Source organism: Lampetra planeri, chromosome 18, assembly GCF_965212315.1.
Source record: "Lampetra planeri chromosome 18, kcLamPlan1.2.h2, whole genome shotgun sequence".
In the NCBI taxonomy this organism is placed as follows: Eukaryota; Metazoa; Chordata; class Hyperoartia; order Petromyzontiformes; family Petromyzontidae; genus Lampetra; species Lampetra planeri.
The window spans coordinates 11,694,016-11,720,601 of NC_136124.1; the positions used below are offsets into that span (position 1 = coordinate 11,694,016).

At 49.0% G+C, this 26,586-nt stretch overlaps 10 non-coding genes across 10 annotated transcripts; all 10 read right to left on the reverse strand.

Annotated features, from left to right (window-relative positions):
* Positions 1 to 68: 68 nt before the first annotated feature.
* Positions 69 to 259, reverse strand: LOC144723827 (U2 spliceosomal RNA). Its single transcript, XR_013586354.1, has one exon. It is a non-coding gene; the product is annotated as a U2 spliceosomal RNA (small nuclear RNA).
* Positions 260 to 1,315: 1,056 nt separating this feature from the next.
* LOC144723773 (U2 spliceosomal RNA) lies at positions 1,316 to 1,506 on the reverse strand. Its single transcript, XR_013586299.1, has one exon. It is a non-coding gene; the product is annotated as a U2 spliceosomal RNA (small nuclear RNA).
* Positions 1,507 to 2,562: 1,056 nt separating this feature from the next.
* Positions 2,563 to 2,753, reverse strand: LOC144723820 (U2 spliceosomal RNA). Its single transcript, XR_013586347.1, has one exon. It is a non-coding gene; the product is annotated as a U2 spliceosomal RNA (small nuclear RNA).
* Positions 2,754 to 3,810: 1,057 nt separating this feature from the next.
* LOC144723811 (U2 spliceosomal RNA) lies at positions 3,811 to 4,001 on the reverse strand. The gene has a single exon (XR_013586337.1). It is a non-coding gene; the product is annotated as a U2 spliceosomal RNA (small nuclear RNA).
* A 1,057-nt stretch (positions 4,002 to 5,058) lies between these two features.
* Positions 5,059 to 5,249, reverse strand: LOC144723892 (U2 spliceosomal RNA). The gene has a single exon (XR_013586408.1). It is a non-coding gene; the product is annotated as a U2 spliceosomal RNA (small nuclear RNA).
* Positions 5,250 to 6,306: 1,057 nt separating this feature from the next.
* On the reverse strand, positions 6,307 to 6,497 carry LOC144723878 (U2 spliceosomal RNA). The gene has a single exon (XR_013586394.1). It is a non-coding gene; the product is annotated as a U2 spliceosomal RNA (small nuclear RNA).
* Positions 6,498 to 7,553: 1,056 nt separating this feature from the next.
* On the reverse strand, positions 7,554 to 7,744 carry LOC144723876 (U2 spliceosomal RNA). Its single transcript, XR_013586393.1, has one exon. It is a non-coding gene; the product is annotated as a U2 spliceosomal RNA (small nuclear RNA).
* Positions 7,745 to 15,617: 7,873 nt separating this feature from the next.
* Positions 15,618 to 15,808, reverse strand: LOC144723776 (U2 spliceosomal RNA). Its single transcript, XR_013586302.1, has one exon. It is a non-coding gene; the product is annotated as a U2 spliceosomal RNA (small nuclear RNA).
* An 8,844-nt stretch (positions 15,809 to 24,652) lies between these two features.
* Positions 24,653 to 24,843, reverse strand: LOC144723778 (U2 spliceosomal RNA). The gene has a single exon (XR_013586303.1). It is a non-coding gene; the product is annotated as a U2 spliceosomal RNA (small nuclear RNA).
* A 1,058-nt stretch (positions 24,844 to 25,901) lies between these two features.
* LOC144723875 (U2 spliceosomal RNA) lies at positions 25,902 to 26,092 on the reverse strand. The gene has a single exon (XR_013586392.1). It is a non-coding gene; the product is annotated as a U2 spliceosomal RNA (small nuclear RNA).
* Positions 26,093 to 26,586: the final 494 nt, after the last annotated feature.

Sequence of the window (26,586 nt, forward strand, 5' to 3'; positions counted from 1 at the left end):
AACAGCGGAAATGGGGTTTGCAAACCCAACATAGTCTACTTTTATTTGATGATATTCCTCCCCCAGTAGGGAGGTGCACCATTTCCGAAGAAACTGCAATACCGGGTTGATGCGCGGAGTGGACGGAGCAAGCCCCTATTCCATCTCCCTGTCCCAAAAATCTATTTAATATAAGGTACCACAATGTGGTACGTATCAGATATTAAACTGATAAGAACAGATACTACACTTGATCTTAGCCAAAAGGCCGAGAAGCGATAACACACACTTGCCAGTGGTGGAGATTACATACGCCAAGACTCTCTCTACACCATGGGGCCTCCACCCGTTACTACGCACAATAAATACTGACTTAAAGCTTTCGTGACTGCAGGAATTCATATTCTTTGGGCCTTTCGGTAAAGTCATGTAGATAGGTTCAAAGAAAACATCAAAAAATAAGAAAAAACTACTTTGTTAATTTTAACACCATGGCACATGCGGAATGGTCGTGGTAACTTATTGTGCGAATATTATTTGGGTCTTTCGGTAAAGTCACATAGATAGGTTCAAAGAAAATAACAAAAATTACAAAAAAATACTTTACGTGACTTTACCAAAGAATATGCGCAGAAGTTATCACGACCATTCCGCATGTGCCATGGCGTTAAGAGATACGGAATATTAAACAAGCATCAGTCACGCACACGGCCATTCATATTTGAAACCAGGACAAAATCTCAATTTCTGCAAAAGGCTTTGGCACACCCAGAAAAAATTAAACCGAGTTTGTTTCTGCCAACAAACGAGGAAGTTCTTAGGTGCAATTGTAATTGATTAAGAGAATTACAATCTGAAAATGCTAATATAATAATACAAATTGTACGACCAATACATATGAATGAAAAAAAATATCGAAAAAATATCGTTCGTTAATAAACACTGTCCCTAAAGGAAGGTATAGTAAAATTTCAGCCTAAGGCCTTTCTACATAGCACATGAAGCAAGATAGACTAAGATAGGTAAATTACGGAATTATGGGCAATACTGCGTTATGAAGACGTAACAAACAGAGCAGTACAGGATAAAACAAACTGTTTGTATATAAGTGCATGTGCATATGACATATTACTTCTTGACCCACACCGACTGGATACCTGTGTAAATAGTTTGATAGATTTTTGAAATTTGACAGCTATTCAGGGCACAAATGAGAAGATGGAGGGGACTGGTAACAAAACAGGAGAGAACGCACCCAATTACGGACAAACAGCGGAAATGGGGTTTGCAAACCCAACATAGTCTACTTTTGTTTGATGATATTCCTCCCCCAGCAGGGAGGTGCACCATTCCCGGAGAAACTGCAATACCGGGTTGATGCGCAGAGTGGACGGAGCAAGCCCCTATTCCATCTCCCTGTCCCAAAAATCTATTTAATATAAGGTACCACAATGTGGTACGTATCAGATATTAAACTGATAAGAACAGATACTACACTTGATCTTAGCCAAAAGGCCGAGAAGCGATAACACACACTTGCCAGTGGTGGAGATTACATACGCCAAGACTCTCTCTACACCATGGGGCCTCCACCCGTTACTACGCACAATAAATACTGACTTAAAGCTTTCGTGACTGCAGGAATTCATATTCTTTGGGCCTTTCGGTAAAGTCATGTAGATAGGTTCAAAGAAAATATCAAAAAATAAGAAAAAACTACTTTGTTATTTTTAACACCATGGCACATGCGGAATGGTCGTGGTAACTTATTGTGCGAATATTATTTGGGTCTTTCGGTAAAGTCACATAGATAGGTTCAAAGAAAATAACAAAAATTACAAAAAAATACTTTACGTGACTTTACCAAAGAATATGCGCAGAAGTTATCACGACCATTCCGCATGTGCCATGGCGTTAAGAGATACGGAATATTAAACAAGCATCAGTCACGCACACGGCCATTCATATTTGAAACCAGGACAAAATCTCAATTTCTGCAAAAGGCTTTGGCACACCCAGAAAAAATTAAACCGAGTTTGTTTCTGCCAACAAACGAGGAAGTTCTTAGGTGCAATTGTAATTGATTAAGAGAATTACAATCTGAAAATGCTAATATAATAATACAAATTGTACGACCAATACATATGAATGAAAAAAAATATCGAAAAAATATCGTTCGTTAATAAACACTGTCCCTAAAGGAAGGTATAGTAAAATTTCAGCCTAAGGCCTTTCTACATAGCACATGAAGCAAGATAGACTAAGATAGGTAAATTACGGAATTATGGGCAATACTGCGTTATGAAGACGTAACAAACAGAGCAGTACAGGATAAAACAAACTGTTTGTATATAAGTGCATGTGCATATGACATATTACTTCTTGACCCACACCGACTGGATACCTGTGTAAATAGTTTGATAGATTTTTGAAATTTGACAGCTATTCAGGGCACAAATGAGAAGATGGAGGGGACTGGTAACAAAACAGGAGAGAACCCACCCAATTACGGACAAACAGCGGAAATGGGGTTTGCAAACCCAACATAGTCTACTTTTGTTTGATGATATTCCTCCCCCAGCAGGGAGGTGCACCATTTCCGGAGAAACTGCAATACCGGGTTGATGCGCGGAGTGGACGGAGCAAGCCCCTATTCCATCTCCCTGTCCCAAAAATCTATTTAATATAAGGTACCACAATGTGGTACGTATCAGATATTAAACTGATAAGAACAGATACTACACTTGATCTTAGCCAAAAGGCCGAGAAACGATAACACACAATTGCCAGTGGTGGAGATTACATACGCCAAGACTCTCTCTACACCATGGTGCCTCCACCCGTTACTACGCACAATAAATACTGACTTAAAGCTTTCGTGACTGCAGGAATTCATATTCTTTGGGCCTTTCGGTAAAGTCATGTAGATAGGTTCAAAGAAAATATCAAAAAATAAGAAAAAACTACTTTGTTATTTTTAACACCATGGCACATGCGGAATGGTCGTGGTAACTTATTGTGCGAATATTATTTGGGTCTTTCGGTAAAGTCACATAGATAGGTTCAAAGAAAATAACAAAAATTACAAAAAAATACTTTACGTGACTTTACCAAAGAATATGCGCAGAAGTTATCACGACCATTCCGCATGTGCCATGGCGTTAAGAGATACGGAATATTAAACAAGCATCAGTCACGCACACGGCCATTCATGTTTGAAACCGGGACAAAATCTCAATTTCTGCAAAAGGCTTTGGCACACCCAGAAATAATTAAACCGAGTTTGTTTCTGCCAACAAACGAGGAAGTTCTTAGGTGCAAGTGTAATTGATTAAGAGAATTAGAATCTGAAAATGCTAATATAATAATACAAATTGTACGACCAATACATATGAATGAAAAAAAACTATCGAAAAAATATCGTTCGTTATTAAACACTGTCCCTAAAGGAAGGTATAGTAAAATTTCAGCCTAAGGCCTTTCTACATAGCACATGAAGCAAGATAGACTAAGATAGGTAAATTACGGAATTATGGGCAATACTGCGTTATGAAGACGTAACAAACAGAGCAGTACAGGATAAAACAAACTATTTGTATATAAGTGCATGTGCATATGTCATATTACTTCTTGACCCACACCGACTGGATACCTGTGAAAATAGTTTGATAGATTTTTGAAATTTGACAGCTATCCAGGGCACAAATGAGAAGATGGAGGGGACTGGTAACAAAACAGGAGAGAACGCACCCAATTACGGACAAACAGCAGAAATGGGGTTTGCAAACCCAACATAGTCTACTTTTGTTTGATGATATTCCTCCCCCAGCAGGGAGGTGCACCATTCCCGGAGAAACTGCAATACCGGGTTGATGCGCGGAGTGGACGGAGCAAGCCCCTATTCCATCTCCCTGTCCCAAAAATCAATTTAATATAAGGTACCACAATGTGGTACGTATCAGATATTAAACTGATGAGAACAGATACTACACTTGATCTTAGCCAAAAGGCCGAGAAGCGATAACACACACTTGCCAGTGGTGGAGATTACATACGCCAAGACTCTCTCTACACCATGGGGCCTCCACCCGTTCCTACGCACAATAAATACTGACTTAAAGCTTTCGTGACTGCAGGAATTCATATTCTTTGGGCATTTCGGTAAAGTCATGTAGATAGGTTCAAAGAAAATATCAAAAAATTACAAAAAACTACTTTGTTATTTTTAACACCATGGCACATGCGGAATGGTCGTGGTAACTTATTGTGCGAATATTATTTGGGTCTTTCGGTAAAGTCACATAGATATGTTCAAAGAAAATAACAAAAATTACAAAAAAATACTTTACGTGACTTTACCAAAGAATATGCGCAGAAGTTATCACGACCATTCCGCATGTGCCATGGCGTTAAGAGATACGGAATATTAAACAAGCATCAGTCACGCACACGGCCATTCATGTTTGAAACCGGGACAAAATCTCAATTTCTGCAAAAGGCTTTGGCACACCCAGAAATAATTAAACCGAGTTTGTTTCTGCCAACAAACGAGGAAGTTCTTAGGTGCAAGTGTAATTGATTAAGAGAATTAGAATCTGAAAATGCTAATATAATAATACAAATTGTACGACCAATACATATGAATGAAAAAAAACTATCGAAAAAATATCGTTCGTTAATAAACACTGTCCCTAAAGGAAGGTATAGTAAAATTTTAGCCTAAGGCCTTTCTACATAGCACATGAAGCAAGATAGACTAAGATAGGTAAATTACGGAATTATGGGCAATACTGCGTTATGAAGACGTAACAAACAGAGCAGTACAGGATAAAACAAACTGTTTGTATATAAGTGCATGTGCATATGACATATTACTTCTTGACCCACACCGACTGGATACTTGTGAAAATAGTTTGATAGATTTTTGAAATTTGACAGCTATCCAGGGCACAAATGAGAAGATGGAGGGGACTGGTAACAAAACAGGAGAGAACGCACCCAATTACGGACAAACAGCGGAAATGGGGTTTGCAAACCCAACATAGTCTACTTTTGTTTGATGATATTCCTCCCCCAGCAGGGAGGTGCACCATTCCCGGAGAAACTGCAATACCGGGTTGATGCGGGGAGTGGACGGAGCAAGCCCCTATTCCATCTCCCTGTCCCAAAAATCAATTTAATATAAGGTACCACAATGTGGTACGTATCAGATATTAAACTGATAAGAACAGATACTACACTTGATCTTAGCCAAAAGGCCGAGAAGCGATAACACACACTTGCCAGTGGTGGAGATTACATACGCCAAGACTGTCTCTACACCATGGGGCCTCCACCCGTTACTACGCACAATAAATACTGACTTAAAGCTTTCGTGACTGCAGGAATTCATATTCTTTTGGCCTTTCGGTAAAGTCATGTAGATAGGTTCAAAGAAATATAAAAAAACTAACAAAAAACTACTTTGTTATTTTTAACACCATGGCACATGCGGAATGGTCGTGGTAACTTATTGTGCGAATATTATTTGGGTCTTTCGGTAAAGTCACATAGATAGCTTCAAAGAAAATAACAAAAATTACGAAAAAATACTTTACGTGACTTTACCAAAGAATATGCGCAGAAGTTATCACGACCATTCCGCATGTGCCATGGCGTTAAGAGATACGGAATATTAAACAAGCATCAGTCACGCACACGGCCATTCATGTTTGAAACCGGGACAAAATCTAAATTTCTGCAAAAGGCTTTGGCACACCCAGAAATAATTAAACCGAGTTTGTTTCTGCCAACAAACGAGGAAGTTCTTAGGTGCAAGTGTAATTGATTCAGAGAATTAGAATCTTAAAATGCTAATATAATAATACAAATTGTACGACCAATACATATTAATGAAAAAAAACTATCGAAAAAATATCGTTCGTTAATAAACACTGTCCCTAAAGGAAGGTATAGTAAAATTTCAGCCTAAGGCCTTTCTACATAGCACATGAAGCAAGATAGACTAAGATAGGTAAATTACGGAATTATGGGCAATACTGCGTTATGAAGACGTAACAAACAGAGCAGTACAGGATAAAACAAACTGTTTGTATATAAGTGCATGTGCATATGACATATTACTTCTTGACCCACACCGACTGGATACCTGTGAAAAGAGTTTGATAGATTTTTGAAATTTGACAGCTATACAGGTCACAAATGAGAAGATGGAGGGGACTGGTAACAAAGCAGGAGAGAACGCACCCAATTACGGACAAACAGCGCAAATGGGGTTTGCAAACCCAACATAGTCTACTTTTGTTTGATGATATCCCTCCCCCAGCAGGGAGGTGCACCATTCCCGGAGAAACTGCAATACCGGGTTGATGCGCGGAGTGGACGGAGCAAGCCCCTATTCCATCTCCCTGTCCCAAAAATCAATTTAATATAAGGTACCACAATGTGGTACGTATCAGATATTAAACTGATAAGAACAGATACTACACTTGATCTTAGCCAAAAGGCCGAGAAGCGATAACACACACTTGCCAGTGGTGGAGATTACATACGCCAATACTGTCTCTACACCATGGGGCCTCCACCCGTTACTACGCACAATAAATACTGACTTAAAGCTTTCGTGACTGCAGGAATTCATATTCTTTGGGCCTTTCGGTAAAGTCATGTAGATAGGTTCAAAGAAATATAAAAAACTAACAAAAAACTACTTTGTTATTTTTAACACCATGGCACATGCGGAATGGTCGTGGTAACTTATTGTGCGAATATTATTTGGGTCTTTCGGTAAAGTCACATAGATAGCTTCAAAGAAAATAACAAAAATTACAAAAAAATACTTTACGTGACTTTACCAAAGAATATGCGCAGAAGTTATCACGACCATTCCGCATGTGCCATGGCGTTAAGAGATACGGAATATTAAACAAGCATCAGTCACGCACACGGCCATTCATATTTGAAACCGGGACAAAATCTAAATTTCTGCAAAAGGCTTTGGCACACCCAGAAATAATTAAACCGAGTTTGTTTCTGCCAACAAACGAGGAAGTTCTTAGGTGCAATTGTAATTGATTCAGAGAATTAGAATCTGAAAATGCTAATATAATAATACAAATTGTACGACCAATACATATGAATGAAAAAAAACTATCGAAAAAATATCGTTCGTTAATAAACACTGTCCCTAAAGGAAGGTATAGTAACATTTCAGCCTAAGGCCTTTCTACATAGCACATGAAGCTAGATAGACTAAGATAGGTAAATTACGGAATTATGGGCAATACTGCGTTATGAAGACGTAACAAAAAGAGCAGTACAGGATAAAACAAACTGTTTGTATATAAGTGCATGTGCATATGACATATTACTTCTTGACTCACACCGACTGGATACCTGTGAAAAGAGTTTGATAGATTTTTGAAATTTGACAGCTATCCAGGGCACAAATGAGAAGATGGAGGGGACTGGTAACAAAACAGGAGAGAACGCACCCAATTACGGACAAACAGCGGAAATAGAGTTTGCAAACCCAACATAGTCTACTTTTGTTTGATGATATCCCTCCCCCAGCAGGGAGGTGCACCATTCCCGGAGAAACTGCAATACCAGGTTGATGCGCGGAGTGGACGGAGCAAGCCCCTATTCCAACTCCCTGTCCCAAAAATCAATTTAATATAAGGTACCACAATGTGGTACGTATCAGATATTAAACTGATAAGAACAGATACTACACTTGATCTTAGCCAAAAGGCCGAGAAGCGATAACACACACTTGCCAGTGGTGGAGATTACATACGCCAAGACTCTCTCTACACCATGGGGCCTCCACCCGTTACTACGCACAATAAATACTGACTTAAAGCTTTCGTGACTGCAGGAATTCATATTCTTTGGGCCTTTCGGTAAAGTCATGTAGATAGGTTCAAAGAAATATAAAAAAACTAACAAAAAACGACTTTGTTATTTTTAACACCATTGTAGGGGTGTTAGAGAGAGAGCCCGTTATGCATGGCAGCCTATGGTAAACAAACACAGTAGGCGGGGCTACATGAGTGCACGAGCAGGTGCCCTCTGCGACGTCCGCGCCAGACACCCTGGGGGGGTCGATTCGGTCGTTATGATCCCCCGGGGCCCCACCCCTCAGGGAGGGGTTGGGTATAAAAGGGGAATGTATCGAAGGGCTCGGGAGTGATGTTTAGCTAAAGGAGAGAAGACGGAAGACGTCTTAGAGAGAGCCCTGGACTCCCCCTGGTACGCCGTCCTTATCAGGACCGCGCAGGCTCGAGCCAGTGGCGTGGTACCAGGGCCAGAGCCAGTGCTGGTCTGGACTCTGGGTTCCGGGCCCGACTGACCAGTGTCGGGCCAAGATAGCCTCCCCTAGCCCATTAGTGGAGGACTCAGAGGCAGGCTAGGGTTAGCTAGAGAGGTGTGTCCTCAGATAGACGGGTGAGGGGGCCGATACCCCCTCAAATGTGTATGTCACAACGTTGGTGTTAAATAAACAAGTGTGCCTCCAACTCCGGTGTGAATGAGTCGTGAGCGTTACTACATCTGGCGTCAGAAGTGAAACAAAGTACGAACATGGATACACGCCGGACGACTCGAGTCGGGGTACCAGAGGCAGAAGACACCACTGCAGTCGGAGGGCCCGAGACGGCTGAAGATGCCATCGACCAGCCGGGGCTGGGCGCATCCACGCCACAGCAGCTGGAGGAAGGGGAGCCATCGATGGAGGGGCTGAGGGAGGCGCACGCGAAGCTGACCGAGCTGCTGTACGCCGCAGCCGCCATGCTCGACACCATCACGCAGCTGGGGGCTGCGGGACCGCCACGGGGCAACGGCAGCCGACGATCACAGCGCCTTCCCGCCATTTCCACGGAGCAACATTTTGAAACTCCCGCCATCGCCGCAGCTGCTGTTGAGGGCGTGGCCGCTCTAAGCATCGCGTCCAACGGCGGGAGTACAGTACCTGCCGCGTCACCACCAACGGGCGGAACGTCACCACGGGTGCGACCGGCGATGCCATCGCTGGTTCGTGCCGACGCTGAGTTGAGTGAGGCGGACGAGGGAGTGCGTTCTTCCTCTGCAGCCGCTGCCTTACATCAGCGGCTACCTCCACTCAAGGAATTTGTGGGCGAGGATGGCGACTGGGGCGGCTTCCAGCGGCGCTTCCTCGCTCACCAGGAGATGGCACAGTGGACAGACGCCGAGGCTCTCCGCGCGCTGCCAGCACTTCTCGACAGCGACGCCCTCGCCACTCTAACATCGGCTTCGAAGGAGAGGCGCTCCACGCTGCGGAAGGCGATGCAGGTGCTGTCGGCGGTATATGGTCCACCATCGGACTGTCGCCAACTCTTTTACGATCGCCAGCGGGGGACGAAGGAGTCGCCCCTGGCGTACCGCACAAGCCTCCTGGCACTGGCGAAGGAGGCCTTTCCACGAATGGATGACGAGGGTGTCGACGCCATGGTGACAGAGAAGATACTTTTGCTGGCGGACGACTTAGACATCGTCATTGTCGCACAGGACGATGCAGAGATGTGCTCCCTCCAAGCGGCCCGTCTTCTCCACGCAAACCTGTCCTCTCAACGACGGAAGGCTAGCAAGGCGGCGAGCGGGCGTGCCGTCGCTGCAGCCACCCTCCCGGCGGAAGAGGTTTGCGCCATCGACCATCAACGGCAGCATGGAGCGGGAGTACGGGAGGACCGGGCCGGTTCAAGCCGTCTACAACATCCATCGTCGTCACCAGCGCTTCCACGCTGTTACAACTGCGGCATCCGGGGCCACGTCGCCTCGGGGTGCCGCTCTCCTGGGCAGCGCAGGACGACACCTCAACGGGACGCCGGCCCTCGTCACAAGCTCCACCATCATAATCCGGCGAGTCGCGGCACCCCTCATGCTTGGCCCACGCACACGCCCGTCACACACTCAAACACCGCAGCGAAGGGGGGGCCAATATCGCGTACCATGGCACCAACACGCACCGCTCTGGGTACTCAGATTGAACCCAGCCAGTGGTCCGTGTTGGCCCATCGGGTTGTAGCCGCGTCGTCAGGGTCGTCGGCCGTTGTGGGTCACATCGATGGGGTCGAGGTGCGCATCCTGGTCGATACAGGAGCATCGGCGACCATTATTTCGGAGTTGATTTATAACATTCTCCCTGCCCAAAGCCGTCCTTTGATGCCTGTTAACGTGCCATTCTTTGCTGCTAACGGGGGTTCACTTGGCATCATCGGACAAATTCGTGCCCAAATTTGTGTCGGGGATATTAAATTGTCTGGGCCGATTTTTGTTTCCTCCTCGCTGGCGGTTCCGTGCCTGCTGGGGACGGACTTCCTGGCCAAAATGCCGATTAGGATATTAATCGACCAGGGATGCATTGAGCTCCCATCGGGCCGACGCATGGCGTTTCTGCCATCCCCCGCTACGAGCCGGACGGCGTTCGCGATGGTGCCGGCGTTCGTAGATAGAACGGTGCGCGTTCCTCCGGGGGCGCAAATGTTGATTCCTTTGAAACTTCGGCGGCCCTTCGCTAAGGGCATTGGGGCTCAAGGGGTTCTGTTGGGACCGTCTAGGGCCGGGGTCAGTGGACCTGATTTACTCCCGGCCCAGACCATAGTGAGAGGGGAAGGAGAACCCTTCATCGCGGTCCTCAATGTGGGCTCGCAGACGGTGGTGGTCCCACAGGGGACCGTGCTTGCTCACGCAACGCCGGTGCCCTGTGAGGAACCCGTCGCGAGTCATGTCGGCGCTGTCCCTGCACCGCGACCACATTCGGACAGTGATGAAGGGTGGCTCGAGGCGCTTTGTGCGGGATCGACGGACCTGTCAAATTTAGAGCGTCAACGTCTTAAGACACTACTAAGGGAATTTTCCGACGTTTTCAGTCGGGATAAATACGATTTGGGCTGCACTAATCTGCTGCGTCACCATATTGATACGGGTGACAGCGCGCCAATACGCCAGAATCCTTTTCGGTTGAGTCCCGCCGAAAAGGACCATGTCAAATCGGCTGTTGATGACATGCTAGCCGCCGACATCATTTCTCCCTCCAACAGCCCTTGGGGAGCGCCGATCGTCCTGGTTAAGAAGCAGGACGGTTCGTTGCGGTTTTGCGTTGACTTTCGGCGCCTTAATAAAATTACGGTTGCCGACGCATACCCGCTCCCACGGATGGACGAATCGCTTGACGCCTTGGCGGGAGCGCGATTCTTCTCCACATTGGACTTACTTTCGGGATTCTGGCAGCTTCCTCTGGACGATGATTCAAAGCCTAAAACTGCTTTCCGTACTCCGCACGGCCTGTTTCAATTCAACCGGTTGCCGATGGGCTTACACTCAGCGCCGGCAACTTTCCAGCGGTTGATGGAATTGGTTTTGGCTGGATTGCAATGGGAGTCGTGCCTGATTTATTTGGATGACGTTATTGTCTTTGGCAAAACTTTTGATGAACATCTCCAGAGGTTGCGGGCGGTTTTCCTAAAGATGCGGGCTGCTAATTTGAAATTTAAGCCCCAAAAATGCCATTTGTTACGCGAGTCGGTGCGTTATTTGGGGCACATCGTGGGACGCTCAGGTATTTCTACCGATCCCGCCAAAACGCAGTGTGTAAGCTCCTGGCCGACTCCCACCTCAGTGGGAGAGGTTAGGAGTTTTATTGGGTTTGCGTCGTATTATAGACGCTTCGTCGCTAATTTTGCGACTATAGCAAAACCCCTACACGCTTTAACATCAAAAGGGGTTCGGTTCTGCTGGGGTCAGGAGGAAGAAGCTGCTTTTTGCTCCCTTCGGGACGCTTTGGTAAACGCTCCTCCCCTGATTTACCCTGATTTTTCAAAACCATTCTTGCTCGACACCGATGCGAGCAACACGGGTATTGGGGGCGTGCTCTCCCAGGTGGTTGACGGCGTGGAACGTGTGGTTGCGTACGGCAGTCGGGTGTTGTCTCCAGCGGAGCAACGATATTGTGTCACCCGTAGGGAACTGTTGGCAATTGTCCATTTCATCCAACAGTATCGCCCATATCTGTACGGTCGGCATTTCACCGTCCGCACAGATCATGCGGCACTGCAGTACGCCCTGAGGGTTCAACAGCCATCGGGACAATTGTCCCGATGGTTGGAGGTCCTCCAGGATTACGATTTCCAAACCACATACCGTAAGGGCGTTCGCCACACCAACGCGGACGCTCTGTCGCGCTTGCCAACCACCTCCGAGTGTGCATGCCTCCTGGGGTCTGGACGTTGCAGACCTCCAGGGGACACATCGGTTCCTGTCTTGGCGGCCGCCAACGACGACGATACAGTAGTTACTAATTCGATCGAACAACAGGGCAAAGATTCCCTGTTGGGGTTGCCCGTCATTGACTGGGGGCGCCTCCAGATGGAGGATGTCTCCCTCCTCGGGTGGCGACGTCGCGTTGGCGGTGCGGCGGGGGGAAAAAGAGGTGGTTCCGACGCATGGGAAATGTGCCAAGGCCTGCTGATGCATTGGGACGGGAAGTCGCGTCGACATCGGCTGGTGGTCCCTACTGGGTTGCGGGGCAGGGTGGTATGGGCCGCTCATGAGCGCCTCCTACACCTGGGGACCCAAAAGACTCTCGCCTTGCTGCAACTTGATTTTTATTGGCCTGGCATGACGAGGGATGTTGGGGATTTGTTGGGATCATGCCCTCGATGTGCACAACGCAAACCGCCGGCACGGGAGTCTAACCCGCCCTTGCAATCGATCAAAGTGTCCAGGATAAACGAGCTGGTCGCTCTGGACATTTTGGGACCATTCCCCGCCACCCCCAGGGGGAATAGATATTTGTTGACTGGTGTCGAGTATTTTACACGCTGGCCTATGGCCTGGCCTCTGGCCAACCAGTCGGCAGCAGCCATCGTGGAGGCCTTTGTTCAGGGTTATGTCCTGGACAAAGGTGCTCCGGAGAGGCTGCTGACCGACCAGGGCAGAAATTTTTCCGGTAAACTACTCAGACAAGTCTGTGATCTCCTGGGCACAAAGAAAATTCGAACCTCCCCATATCACCCACAAACTGACGGGATAGTCGAACGGTTGCATCGCACCATCACGTCCATGTTATCACAACAAGTTTCGGACTCGCAAACGGATTGGGACCTACAAATTCAGGGGGTCTTGGCGGCGTACCGGATGGCACCCCATGCAGCTACGGGGTTTTCTCCCTTTTACCTCATGTACGGCCGAGAACCAGACCCGCCTGTTCGTGCCCAGTTGCAGATCCCCGTGCCGCAGGGAAAAACTAATCTGGCTGACCACGTTAAATTTAATCTGGACAAATTGACCGAGGCACGGGATGCTGCAATGCAAAACTCTGACCTCCGTCAGAAGGCGAATGAGCGCCTCAGATTGAGTCGAGCGCACATGCTGCAGTGGAAGCCGGGGGACAAGGCATGGCTGCACTGCCCCCAGGTGCCACTGGCAACCTCCTCTAAACTGGTGCGGCCGTGGCGGGGCCCTGTGGAAGTGGTGGAGGTGTTACGACCGCAGTGCGTGCGCATCAAGTGGGGGAAGCGGCGATGGTTCGTGCACCCCTCTAGGTTAAAACCCTTCTCTGCGGTACACAATCACACTTCACACGCGCGTGGCCAAGCATGTGGGGGGTCGGCCGACTCGCTGGGTCCGTCTCCGTCGCTCTCACCTAATGCCTTGCCGGCTGTGCCACCTTCAGGTGCATCAGGAGTGACGGGCTCACGCCCGATCACCCCTCCTGCGGATACCGAGGGTCACGCGGAGTCGGATGAATGCTCACCCCAAGACGGACAATTGCCACATGATGGTCCGCCACGCGCGGTTACCCCGTGTGAGGGGCCCGCTGCAAGGACGCGCGCTAAAATGCGCAAACTGTTGTGAGGCCGGAAAATGTGTACATGGCTGTTGTGTTCATTGGATGTTGTGTGGGTGGTGTGTTCCCCACTCCTCGGATGTACATATGTTGGCTTCACCGTGTGTTGTGTGTGCGTGGTGGGTTCCCTGCTGATTGTATATAGGCTGTTTTTTTTACGGAATTCGTATTTATTCGGGGGGGGGTGCGACGGGTTGTTTTCTCATCTTGCTGTTGCGTTCTTGTTCTGGTTCCTGTTATTGTTCAAAAATAGTGAGGCACACGCGCGGTCAGGGGGTGAAGGCACCTTTATTGTCAAATTTTTGTATGTTGGCAGCCGGGACGGCTGCATGCTATGCGGGGGGGAGTGATGTAGGGGTGTTAGAGAGAGAGCCCGTTATGCATGGCAGCCTATGGTAAACAAACACAGTAGGCGGGGCTACATGAGTGCACGAGCAGGTGCCCTCTGCGACGTCCGCGCCAGACACCCTGGGGGGTCGATTCGGTCGTTATGATCCCCCGGGGCCCCAACCCTCAGGGAGGGGTTGGGTATAAAAGGGGAATGTATCGAAGGGCTCGGGAGTGATGTTTAGCTAAAGGAGAGAAGACGGAAGACGTCTTAGAGAGAGCCCTGGACTCCCCCTGGTACGCCGTCCTTATCAGGACCGCGCAGGCTCGAGCCAGTGGCGTGGTACCAGGGCCAGAGCCAGTGCTGGTCTGGACTCTGGGTTCCGGGCCCGACTGACCAGTGTCGGGCCAAGATAGCCTCCCCTAGCCCATTAGTGGAGGACTCAGAGGCAGGCTAGGGTTAGCTAGAGAGGTGTGTCCTCAGATAGACGGGTGAGGGGGCCGATACCCCCTCAAATGTGTATGTCACAACGTTGGTGTTAAATAAACAAGTGTGCCTCCAACTCCGGTGTGAATGAGTCGTGAGCGTTACTACACCATGGCACATGCGGAATGGTCGTGGTAACTTATTGTGCGAATATTATTTGGGTCTTTCGGTAAAGTCACATAGATAGCTTCAAAGAAAATAACAAAAATTACAAAAAAATACTTTACGTGACTTCACCAAAGAATATGCGCAGAAGTTATCACGACCATTCCGCATGTGCCATGGTGTTAAGAGATACGGAATATTAAACAAGCATCAGTCACGCACACGGCCATTCATATTTGAAACCGGGACAAAATCTCAATTTCTGCAAAAGGCTTTGGAACACCCAGAAATAATTAAACCGAGTTTGTTTCTGCCAACAAACGAGGAAGTTCTTAGGTGCAATTGTAATTGATTAAGAGAATTAGAATCTGAAAATGCTAATATAATAATACAAATTGTACGACCAATACATATGAATGAAAAAAAACTATCGAAAAAATATCGTTCGTTAATAAACACTGTCCCTAAAGGAAGGTATAGTAACATTTCAGCCTAAGGCCTTTCTACATAGCACATGAAGCAAGATAGACTAAGATAGGTAAATTACGGAATTATGGGCAATACTGCGTTATGAAGACGTAACAAACAGAGCAGTACAGGATAAAACAAACTGTTTGTATATAAGTGCATGTGCATATGACATATTACTTCTTGACCCACACCGACTGGATACCTGTGAAAATAGTTTGATAGATTTTTGAAATTTGACAGCTATCCAGGGCACAAATGAGAAGATGGAGGGGACTGGTAACAAAACAGGAGAGAACGCACCCAATTACGGACAAACAGCGGAAATAGAGTTTGCAAACCCAACATAGTCTACTTTTGTTTGATGATATCCCTCCCCCAGCAGGGAGGTGCACCATTTCCGGAGAAACTGCAATACCGGGTTGATGCGCGGAGTGGACGGAGCAAGCCCCTATTCCATCTCCCTGTCCCAAAAATCAATTTAATATAAGGTACCACAATGTGGTACGTATCAGATATTAAACTGATAAGAACAGATACTACACTTGATCTTAGCCAAAAGGCCGAGAAGCGATAACACACACTTGCCAGTGGTGGAGATTACATATGAAGTATTGGAAAATGACGGCAGGAAACTCCTTGACGGGAACACACTTCTTTTATTAAATCTTGACTTGTAACGATACAACGCGTGGCCTCTCTTCTTCACAATGCGGTCACCATACAACGGTACAACTCGTGACCTCTTCTCTCCGCCCTACGCTTCTCTTGACTCTCTTAGATTCTGTGCTGCTGGCTCTCTGTGCCTCGTGTAGACTCCGCGCCTCGGCTACACTCTTCTCTCGTCTCGTGTAGACTCTGCGCCTCTGCTACACTCTCCACTCGCCTCGTGTAGACTTTGCATCTCTCTCTCTGGCTACACCGTATGCATACTCGGCTCGTGTAGACCTTCCTCTCTCTCTGGCTACACCGTATGCATACTCGGCTCGTGTAGACCTTTCTCTCTCTCTGGCTACACACTATACATCACTCAGCTCGTGTAGACCGTTCTCTCTCTCTGGCTACACACTATACATTACTCAGCTCGTGTAGACCGTTCTCTCTCTCTGGCTACACACTATACAGTACTCAGCTCGTGTAGACCGTTCTCTCTCTCTGGCTACACACTTATACCTTACTCTCCTCTACTCTCCATTACTCTCCATTACTCTCCTCTCCGGGCTCTATCTCTGCACCTTCGTCTTCATTCTTAGATGGTTCCACTTCTGCTCTCTACTCCTCTGTGCATCATCTTATATATCTCTTCCTCCCGGGAGACGGAGCGGCTGCGGACCTCAACGTCGGCACCGCTCCTCAGTTACCCAATCACCACGCGCTATCTCTACGATCCGTTTCCGCCCAGCGCGTGTTTCCACTCCTCGACCAATCACACCGCGCTGCCACCCGATCACTTCCTCTCAGCGCGTCACCGGCACACAGCCAATCAGCAGCACTACCCCCACCCGCGCACTGACGCCTGCTCCTCCCCGTCAGCGCGCGTCACCACACACACACGTACATACGCGCTGGCACATGACGTACACACCCAGCGCGTATCACCACTACATCACCCCCTCCCACATAGCTCGCAGCCGGCCCGGCTGCTAACAACAACCAACCGCTACGATAAGATGACAACCAACCAAAAAAAAAACCCCGTAACCCCCCAGTGTGCCCCGTAACATAACAACAAGAACAACAACAACAAGAACAACTATGTACAAATTGACAATTAACACGAAAAGTCAACAACAACACAATACAAGCAAATTCCAGAAAACGAACGCGCCCCGCGCCCCTGCGACTACACGCAGTGACGAGGCGCACCAACAGCCCCGACTCCTCATGAGGCGGGTCGCGCAAAGTAGCACGACTTGGCGCGAGTCCGTCTGGCTGGTCCGTCGTATGGGGCGGGACACTGACGACCGTCCGACGGTTCCGGCTGCTCCAGACGGCGCGGAACGGGCCTGAAAGGGCCGGCCCCGCCGCGGAGATCCGGCCGCCGGTGGTCGGCAGCTGTCAGATCCGAGACACCTGGGAGCAGATCAGGCGAAAATACGCGTGGATCAGGCAGAGACATTTCCCCCTGTGGGTCGCCGGTCACGTCACACGCTCGGCCATGACGACACAAGGGGAGGCCATATGGAGGCGAGAACGGTTTCAGTCGGGAGGGGTGAACGTACCAACGGCGCTTTCCCCACTTTATCTGAACGCACTGGGGTCGTGCAACGCGCACGACCTCCACGGGTCCCCTCCACGGTCTCAACAATTTAGGCGACGTAGCCAAGGGTGCCTGAGGGCAATGCAGCCAGGCCCTGTCACCTGGTTTCCAATCGTGCCCGGACACCTTCCGTGCCCGCAACCGTTCATTAGCAATTTGGCGAGCCCGCGAATTAAGCCGTGCGGCCTCCCTCGCCTCTGTCAGCTTGTGAATATTAAACTTAATATGTTCTGCCAATTTAGAATTAGTTCGTGGAGCGGACAGGCCAAGTTGCGTTTCCATTGGCGGGTCAGCTTCCCGACCGTACATCAAATAGAATGGGGAAAACCCCGTAGCTGCATGGGGGGCCATTCTATACGCGGCAAGGACTCCCGGGACCTGCAGGTCCCAATCTACATGTGCCTCGCACACCTGCTGGCACAGCATGGAAGTCAAAGTTTTGTGGAGTCTCTCCACCATCCCGTCTGTCTGCGGGTGGTACGGGGAGGTACGCACCTTCTTGGTACCCAACAGATCGCACACCTCTTGCAACAATTTACTCGAAAATTTTTTACCTTGGTCGGTCAGCAGGCGTTCGGGAGCCCCCTTGTCCAGGACATAGCCCTGGACGAAGGCGTCCGTCACAGCCGCTGCCGACTGGTTAGCGAGAGGCCACGCCATAGGCCATCGGGTAAAGTATTCGACCCCCACTAACAAATATTTATTCCCTCTCGGCGTGACTGGGAAGGGCCCCAAAATATCGAGTGCAACGAGCTCGTTAGTACGCGAGACCTGAATAGATTGCAGTGGTGGATTAGCTGCCACGGGCGGTGGTTTACGCCTGGCGCACTCAACGCACCCCTTCAGAATATTTACCACATCACTTCCCATTCCCGGCCAGTAATAGTCACGCTGAAGCAGGGCAAGCGTCTTGTTAACTCCCAAGTGCAAGAGGCGTTCGTGTGCCGCCAAGACAACCCTCCCCCTTACAGCGGAAGGCACCACGAGTGCGTTCCGCCGGGACAAACTGTCCCATCTCAATAACATGCCCTGCTCAAGTACATAGGAGCCGGTACGCTCCTGGTCCCCCTCGGGACCCCCAACCTTGCGGCGCAATGCTAGCAGTGAGCTGTCCGCCATCTGGAGACGGCCCCATTCGCTGAGCGACAACGAGAGCAGCGAGTCCCGACCCTGAGAGGCAGTGGAATCATCCACGATCGGTGCGCCCGCTGTCGCAGCCAGTGCCCCCATCTCCCCCGCAAGCGTCGGTTTACAGCGCGCCGATCCCGACAAACACGCGCATTCATCACAAGGCAACAACCGCGACAAGCAATCGGCATTTGTGTGTCGCAACCCCTTACGGTACGTAGTCGTAAACTGATAGTCCTGGAGGACTTCCAACCAACGCGACAACTGGCCCGAGGGTTGGGCGACCCTCAATGAATACTGTAGCGCCGCGTGGTCCGTTCGGACCGTAAAGTGACGACCATAGAGATATGGCCTAAACTGCTGCACAAAAAAGACAATGGCAAGCAGCTCGCGACGGGTGACGCAGTAGCGCTGCTCCGCCGGAGACAACACCCTACTACCGTAGGCGACAACTCTTTCGACACCCCCAACGACTTGGGATAGCACCCCCCCAATGCCCGTGTTGCTAGCATCCGTGTCCAGCAAAAAGGGACTCGCAAAATCGGGATAACACAAGGGTGGGGCACCCACCAAGGCGTCCCGGAGGGAGCGAAACGCGGCCTCCTCCTCCGGTCCCCATTTGAACTTCACTCCCTTCGCCGTTAGAGCGTGCAAGGGTTTTGCAATAGTGGCGAAGTGCTCAACGAACCGCCGATAATAAGAAGCAAACCCGATGAAACTACGCACGTCGGAAACGGACGTAGGTGTCGGCCACGAACCGACACAATCCGTCTTCGCGGGATCGGTGGAGATCCCCGAAGAATCGACAATGTGACCCAAGTATCTAACCGACTTCCGAAGGAGGTGACATTTGGCCGGTTTAAATTTCAGCTTAGCCGATCGCATTCGCAAGAACACCCCTCTCAATCGCTGGAGGTGTTCTTCAAACGTTTTACTGAAAACAATGACATCGTCCATATAAATCAAGCATGTATCCCACTGCAAGCCCGACAAAACCAACTCCATAAGTCGCTGAAACGTCGCTGGAGAGGAGTGAAGTCCCCTGGGTAACCGGTTAAACTGGAACAGCCCCCCTGGAGTCCGAAATGCTGTCTTAGGTTTCGACTCTTCGTCGAGCGGCAACTGCCAAAACCCCGATAACAAATCAAGAGTCGAAAAATATCGCGCACCAGACAATGCATCGAGGGACTCATCCATCCTGGGGAGCGGATACGCGTCAGCCACAGAGATCTTATTCAGGCGACGGAAATCAACGCAGAATCGCAGGGACCCGTCCTGCTTCTTAACCAGCACAATAGGCGCTCCCCACGGGCTAGAGGAGGGCAAAATAATATCGGCTTCTAGCATTTCGTTAACAGCCGACTGAACATGTTCCTTCTCCACGGGACTCAGTCGGAAGGGATTTAGCTTGACCGGCGCCGCATCGCCCGTTTCAATGTGGTGGTGCAACAAATCCGTGCACCCAATGTCATACTCATGTTTACTGAACACATCAGAGAATTCTATGAGCAACTCGCGCAGCGCACCCAACTGCGCCGCCGACAAATCGTCCGAGGCGGCGCATAGCGAATGGACCCACTCAAGGTCTTCCCTTGGCTCAACGTTCCGCGCGGGGCTCGAGCCCACCTGCGCAACCAACCCATCATCCACAGGGACCCGCGCCGCGTGAGCCAGCACGGTGCCCTGCGGAATGACAGCTGGCCGCGACCCCGCGTTCAAAACCATCACAAACGGATCCCTGTCAGCCCGCACCAAAGTGTGAGCCACCGATAAATCAAGACCCCCGACAGCCTTGTTAGAAGGACCCAAAAGCATACTTTGTTCCGAAGCCTCCCTCACCCATGGTTTCCGCAACCGGAGGGGAATCAACATCTGTGAACCCGGGGGCACATGCACGGTCCGTGTCGCCACCGCTTGTATCGTAGCGCACGCCGTCCGAATGTCAGTAGGGCTCGTCAAAAATGCAATCCGGCGACCCGATGGCAGTTCAATGCATCGTTGATCGATAAGAATTTTAATGGGCATTTTAGCCAAAAAATCAGTGCCCAAAAGACACGGAACCGCCAAAGAAGACGAAACGAAAACGGGTCCCGACAATTTGATATTTCCAATGCAAATGGACGCCCTAATCTGACCGATAATGCCCAACGATCCCCCATTAGCGGCGTAAAATGGCACCTCCACTGGAAGCAGCGGACGACATTTGACTGGGAGAATATCATAAATGAGGTCCGATATAATAGTTGCCGATGCCCCCGTGTCCACTAACACCCTAATCTCGACCCCATCAATAGATCCCGTAACAACGGACGAACCCGCCGAAGCAGCCACAATTCTATGCCCCAATTCCGCCCATTCAATGTCTCCCTGGTCCCGGCCGAACCCCCCTCGCCGAACCGAATCCCCGAACCTTAACCGGCCCTCCTCCGCCGCAACGCGGCGTCCCATGTGTGCCGAATAAACAGGCCGAGCGTGTGAGGTGCCGCGACTTGCCGGGGATTGTAGAGATGACTTGGGATCTCGGTCGTCGTCCAGCCGAGCACCCATGGCGCGCTGACGCGGAGCGCGGCACCCGGACGCCACGTGGCCCCGGAGGCCGCAGTTATAGCACGTGACGAGGGTCGGAGTAGATCTTGGTTGCTCCGACTTTCGGCCCGATCGCAGAGGCGACCGAGCCCCCGGCCTCCAGTCCCCTGGTCGTCCCGTGGCGAACGCCTCCTCTCGTGGGCTGACGACTTGGGGTTCGGTGACCACCGAACCCGGAGCTGCGACGACAGCAGCGTTGCAACCAACTCCTTGTTTCCGTTGTAGGGCCTCGTGCGCTTGAATACTCGTGGCGACTCTCAAAGAAGAAATATCAATCTCGTCAGCTGTGTTGATAGGGACCCCCAGGTCCTGCGCCAACTTAAGCAGCTGCTCCAAAACCATCGCGTCTTGGCCCTCCTCGTCCATCCGAGGGAACGCAGCATCAGCAAGAGCCAGCAACGCCGTGCGATAGGCCAGCGCGGTCTCCGTGGCCGCTTTCCGTCTTGCGTAGAAATGATGGCGGCACGCCGAGGGAGGTCCGTAGACCCTGGCCAACAAACCCAGCGCATCCTTCAGCGTGGAGCGGTCCGACTTCCGTGCAGACCTGAAGGCAGCGAGCGCGTCGTCGTCCAGCAGGGCAGGCAACGCCCGCAGCGCCGTAGCATCGGACCACGCTGACATCTCTTGATGCGCCAAAAACCTTCGCTGAAATTTGCCCCAGTCTCCGCCTTCCGCCTTGAAGGCTGACAACGTGGGCAGACGCTGCTGAAAAATGAAGTCATCCGCCTCGTGGTTCCTCTCCGCCTCTCCGTCGGTGTGTAAGATGGCGGCTCCAGCGGCAGACGTAAAATGGCGGACCCCCTCGCGCGCTGATGACGTCGATGCGCGCGCTTGGGAACCCACCACCACGTGGCGCTCGCTGTTCCCGCCAAAAGTAGGCCCAGGCGCAATGGCGGGAATCCCCCATTCGTTTTGGCGGGAATCTGCGGGGCGACCTTGTAAAATGTCCCCCACCGTCCCCGCTCCTCCCGACGAGCTGATCTCCGCCAAGATGGACGCGGCGGCGAGCAGCAGCGCCGCCAGTCGGGAGTGTGCCTCACGAAGCCCGGCGTCGGTCCCCGGTCGCTCGGCCGGCGCCGTCGACGGATCCTGTAGCGTGGGCAAGTCCTCCTCCTCACCCCCCGCCACCAGCGGCCCCGAGTCGTCCAGGTTTTCCTCGCGGTCAATCCCGTGGGTCCTACGGGTCTTCCTTGTCTCCATGCTTGGAAGCCCGTTTCGCTTCTGACGCCAGATGAAGTATTGGAAAATGACGGCAGGAAACTCCTTGACGGGAACACACTTCTTTTATTAAATCTTGACTTGTAACGGTACAACTCGTGACCTCTTCTCTCCGCCCTACGCTTCTCTTGACTCTCTTAGATTCTGTGCTGCTGGCTCTCTGTGCCTCGTGTAGACTCCGCGCCTCGGCTACACTCTTCTCTCGTCTCGTGTAGACTCTGCGCCTCTGCTACACTCTCCACTCGCCTCGTGTAGACTTTGCATCTCTCTCTCTGGCTACACCGTATGCATACTCGGCTCGTGTAGACCTTCCTCTCTCTCTGGCTACACCGTATGCATACTCGGCTCGTGTAGACCTTTCTCTCTCTCTGGCTACACACTATACATCACTCAGCTCGTGTAGACCGTTCTCTCTCTCTGGCTACACACTATACATTACTCAGCTCGTGTAGACCGTTCTCTCTCTCTGGCTACACACTATACAGTACTCAGCTCGTGTAGACCGTTCTCTCTCTCTGGCTACACACTTATACCTTACTCTCCTCTACTCTCCATTACTCTCCATTACTCTCCTCTCCGGGCTCTATCTCTGCACCTTCGTCTTCATTCTTAGATGGTTCCACTTCTGCTCTCTACTCCTCTGTGCATCATCTTATATATCTCTTCCTCCCGGGAGACGGAGCGGATGCGGACCTCAACGTCGGCACCGCTCCTCAGTTACCCAATCACCACGCGCTATCTCTACGATCCGTTTCCGCCCAGCGCGTGTTTCCACTCCTCGACCAATCACACCGCGCTGCCACCCGATCACTCCCTCTCAGCGCGTCACCGGCACACAGCCAATCAGCAGCACTACCCCCACCCGCGCACTGACGCCTGCTCCTCCCCGTCAGCGCGCGTCACCACACACACACGTACATACGCGCTGGCACATGACGTACACACCCAGCGCGTATCACCACTACACATACGCCAAGACTCTCTCTACACCATGGTGCCTCCACCCGTTACTTCGCACAATTAATACCAGAGGTGTGGACTCGAGTCATGTGACTTGGACTCGAGTCAGACTCGAGTCATGAATTTGATGACTTGCGACTCGACTTGGACTTGCATAACAATGACTTTGTCCCACCTATGAGATGTGGACTCGAGTCATGTGACTTAGACTCGAGTCAGACTCGAGTCATGAATTTGATGACTTGCGACTCGACTTGGACTTGCATAACAATGACTTTGTCCCACCTCTGATTAATACCGACTTAAAGCTTTCGTCACTGCAGGAAGTAATATTCTTTGGGCCTTTCGGTAAAGTCATGTAGATAGGTTCAAAGATAATTTTCTAAAAATTACAAAAAACGACTTTGTTACTTTTAACACCATGGCACATGCGGAATGGTCGTGGTAACTTATTGTGCGAATATTATTTGGGTCTTTCGGTGAAGTCACATAGATAGGTTCAAAGAAAATAACAAAAATTACAAAAAAATACTTTACGTGACTTTACCAAAGAATATGCGCAGAAGTTATCACGACCATTCCGCATGTGCCATGGTGTTAAGAGATACGGAATATTAAACAAGCATCAGTCACGCACACGGCCATTCATGTTTGAAACCGGGACAAAATCTCAATTTCTGCAAAAGGCTTTGGCACACCCAGAAATAATTAAACCGAGTTTGTTTCTGCCAACAAACGAGGAAGTTATTAGGTGCAAGTGTAATTGATTCAGAGAATTAGAATCTGAAAATGCTAATTTAATAATACAAATTGTACGACCAATACATATGAATGAAAAAAAACTATCGAAAAAATATCGTTCGTTAATAAACACTGTCCCTAAAGGAAGGTATAGTAAAATTTCAGCCTAAGGCCTTTCTACATAGCACATGAAGCACGATAGACTAAGATAGGTAAATTACGGAATTATGGGCAATACTGCGTTATGAAGACGTAACAAACAGAGCAGTACAGGATAAAACAAACTGTTTGTATATAAGTGCATGTGCATATGACATATTACTTCTTGACCCACACCGACTGGATACCTGTGAAAATAGTTTGATAGATTTTTGAAATTTGACAGCTATCCAGGGCACAAATGAGAAGATGGAGGGGACTGGTAACAAAACAGGAGAGAACGCACCCAATTACGGACAAACAGCGGAAATAGAGTTTGCAAACCCAACATAGTCTACTTTTGTTTGATGATATCCCTCCCCCAGCAGGGAGGTGCACCATTTCCGGAGAAACTGCAATACCGGGTTGATGCGCGGAGTGGACGGAGCAAGCCCCTATTCCATCTCCCTGTCCCAAAAATCAATTTAATATAAGGTACCACAATGTGGTACGTATCAGATATTAAACTGATAAGAACAGATACTACACTTGATCTTAGCCAAAAGGCCGAGAAGCGATAACACACACTTGCCAGTGGTGGAGATTACATACGCCAAGACTCTCTCTACACCATGGTGCCTCCACCCGTTACTTCGCACAATTAATACCGACTTAAAGCTTTCGTCACTGCAGGAAGTAATATTCTTTGGGCCTTTCGGTAAAGTCATGTAGATAGGTTCAAAGATAATTTTCTAAAAATTACAAAAAACGACTTTGTTACTTTTAACACCATGGCACATGCGGAATGGTCGTGGTAACTTATTGTGCGAATATTATTTGGGTCTTTCGGTGAAGTCACATAGATAGGTTCAAAGAAAATAACAAAAATTACAAAAAAATACTTTACGTGACTTTACCAAAGAATATGCGCAGAAGTTATCACGACCATTCCGCATGTGCCATGGTGTTAAGAGATACGGAATATTAAACAAGCATCAGTCACGCACACGGCCATTCATGTTTGAAACCGGGACAAAATCTCAATTTCTGCAAAAGGCTTTGGCACACCCAGAAATAATTAAACCGAGTTTGTTTCTGCCAACAAACGAGGAAGTTATTAGGTGCAAGTGTAATTGATTCAGAGAATTAGAATCTGAAAATGCTAATTTAATAATACAAATTGTACGACCAATACATATGAATGAAAAAAAACGATCGAAAAAATATCGTTCGTTAATAAACACTGTCCCTAAAGGAAGGTATAGTAAAATTTCAGCCTAAGGCCTTTCTACATAGCACATGAAGCAAGATAGACCAAGATAGGTAAATTACGGAATTATGGGCAATACTGCGTTATGAAGACGTAACAAACAGAGCAGTACAGGATAAAACAAACTGTTTGTATATAAGTGCATTTGCATATGACATATTACTTCTTGACCCACACCGACTGGATACTTGTGAAAAGAGTTTGATAGATTTTTGAAATTTGACAGCTATCCAAGGCACAAATGAGAAGATGGAGGGGACTGGTAACAAAGCAGGAGAGAACGCAACCAATTACGGACAAACAGCGCAAATGGGGTTTGCAAACCCAACATAGTCTACTTTTGTTTGATGATATCCCTCCCCCAGCAGGGAGGTGCACCATTCCCGGAGAAACTGCAATACCGGGTTGATGCGCGGAGTGGACGGAGCAAGCCCCTATTCCATCTCCCTGTCCCAAAAATAAATTTAATATAAGGTACCACAATGTGGTACGTATCAGATATTAAACTGATAAGAACAGATACTACACTTGATCTTAGCCAAAAGGCCGAGAAGCGATAACACACACTTGCCAGTGGTGGAGATTACATACGCCAATACTCTCTCTACACCATGGGGCCTCCACCCGTTACTACGCACAATAAATACTGACTTAAAGCTTTCGTGACTGCAGGAATTCATATTCTTTGGGCCTTTCGGTAAAGTCATGTAGATAGGTTCAAAGAAATATCAAAAAATAACAAAAACTACTTTGTTATTTTTAACATCATGGCACATGCGGAATGGTCGTGGTAACTTATTGTGCGAATATTATTTGGGTCTTTCGGTAAAGTCACATAGATAGGATCAAAGAAAATAACAAAAATTACAAAAAAATACTTTACGTGACTTCACCAAAGAATATGCGCAAAAGTTATCACGACCATTCCGCATGTGCCATCGTGTTAAGAGATACGTAATATTAAACGAGCATCAGTCACGCACACGGCCATTCATATTTGAAACCGGGACAAAATCTAAATTTCTGCAAAAGGCTTTGGCACACCCAGAAAT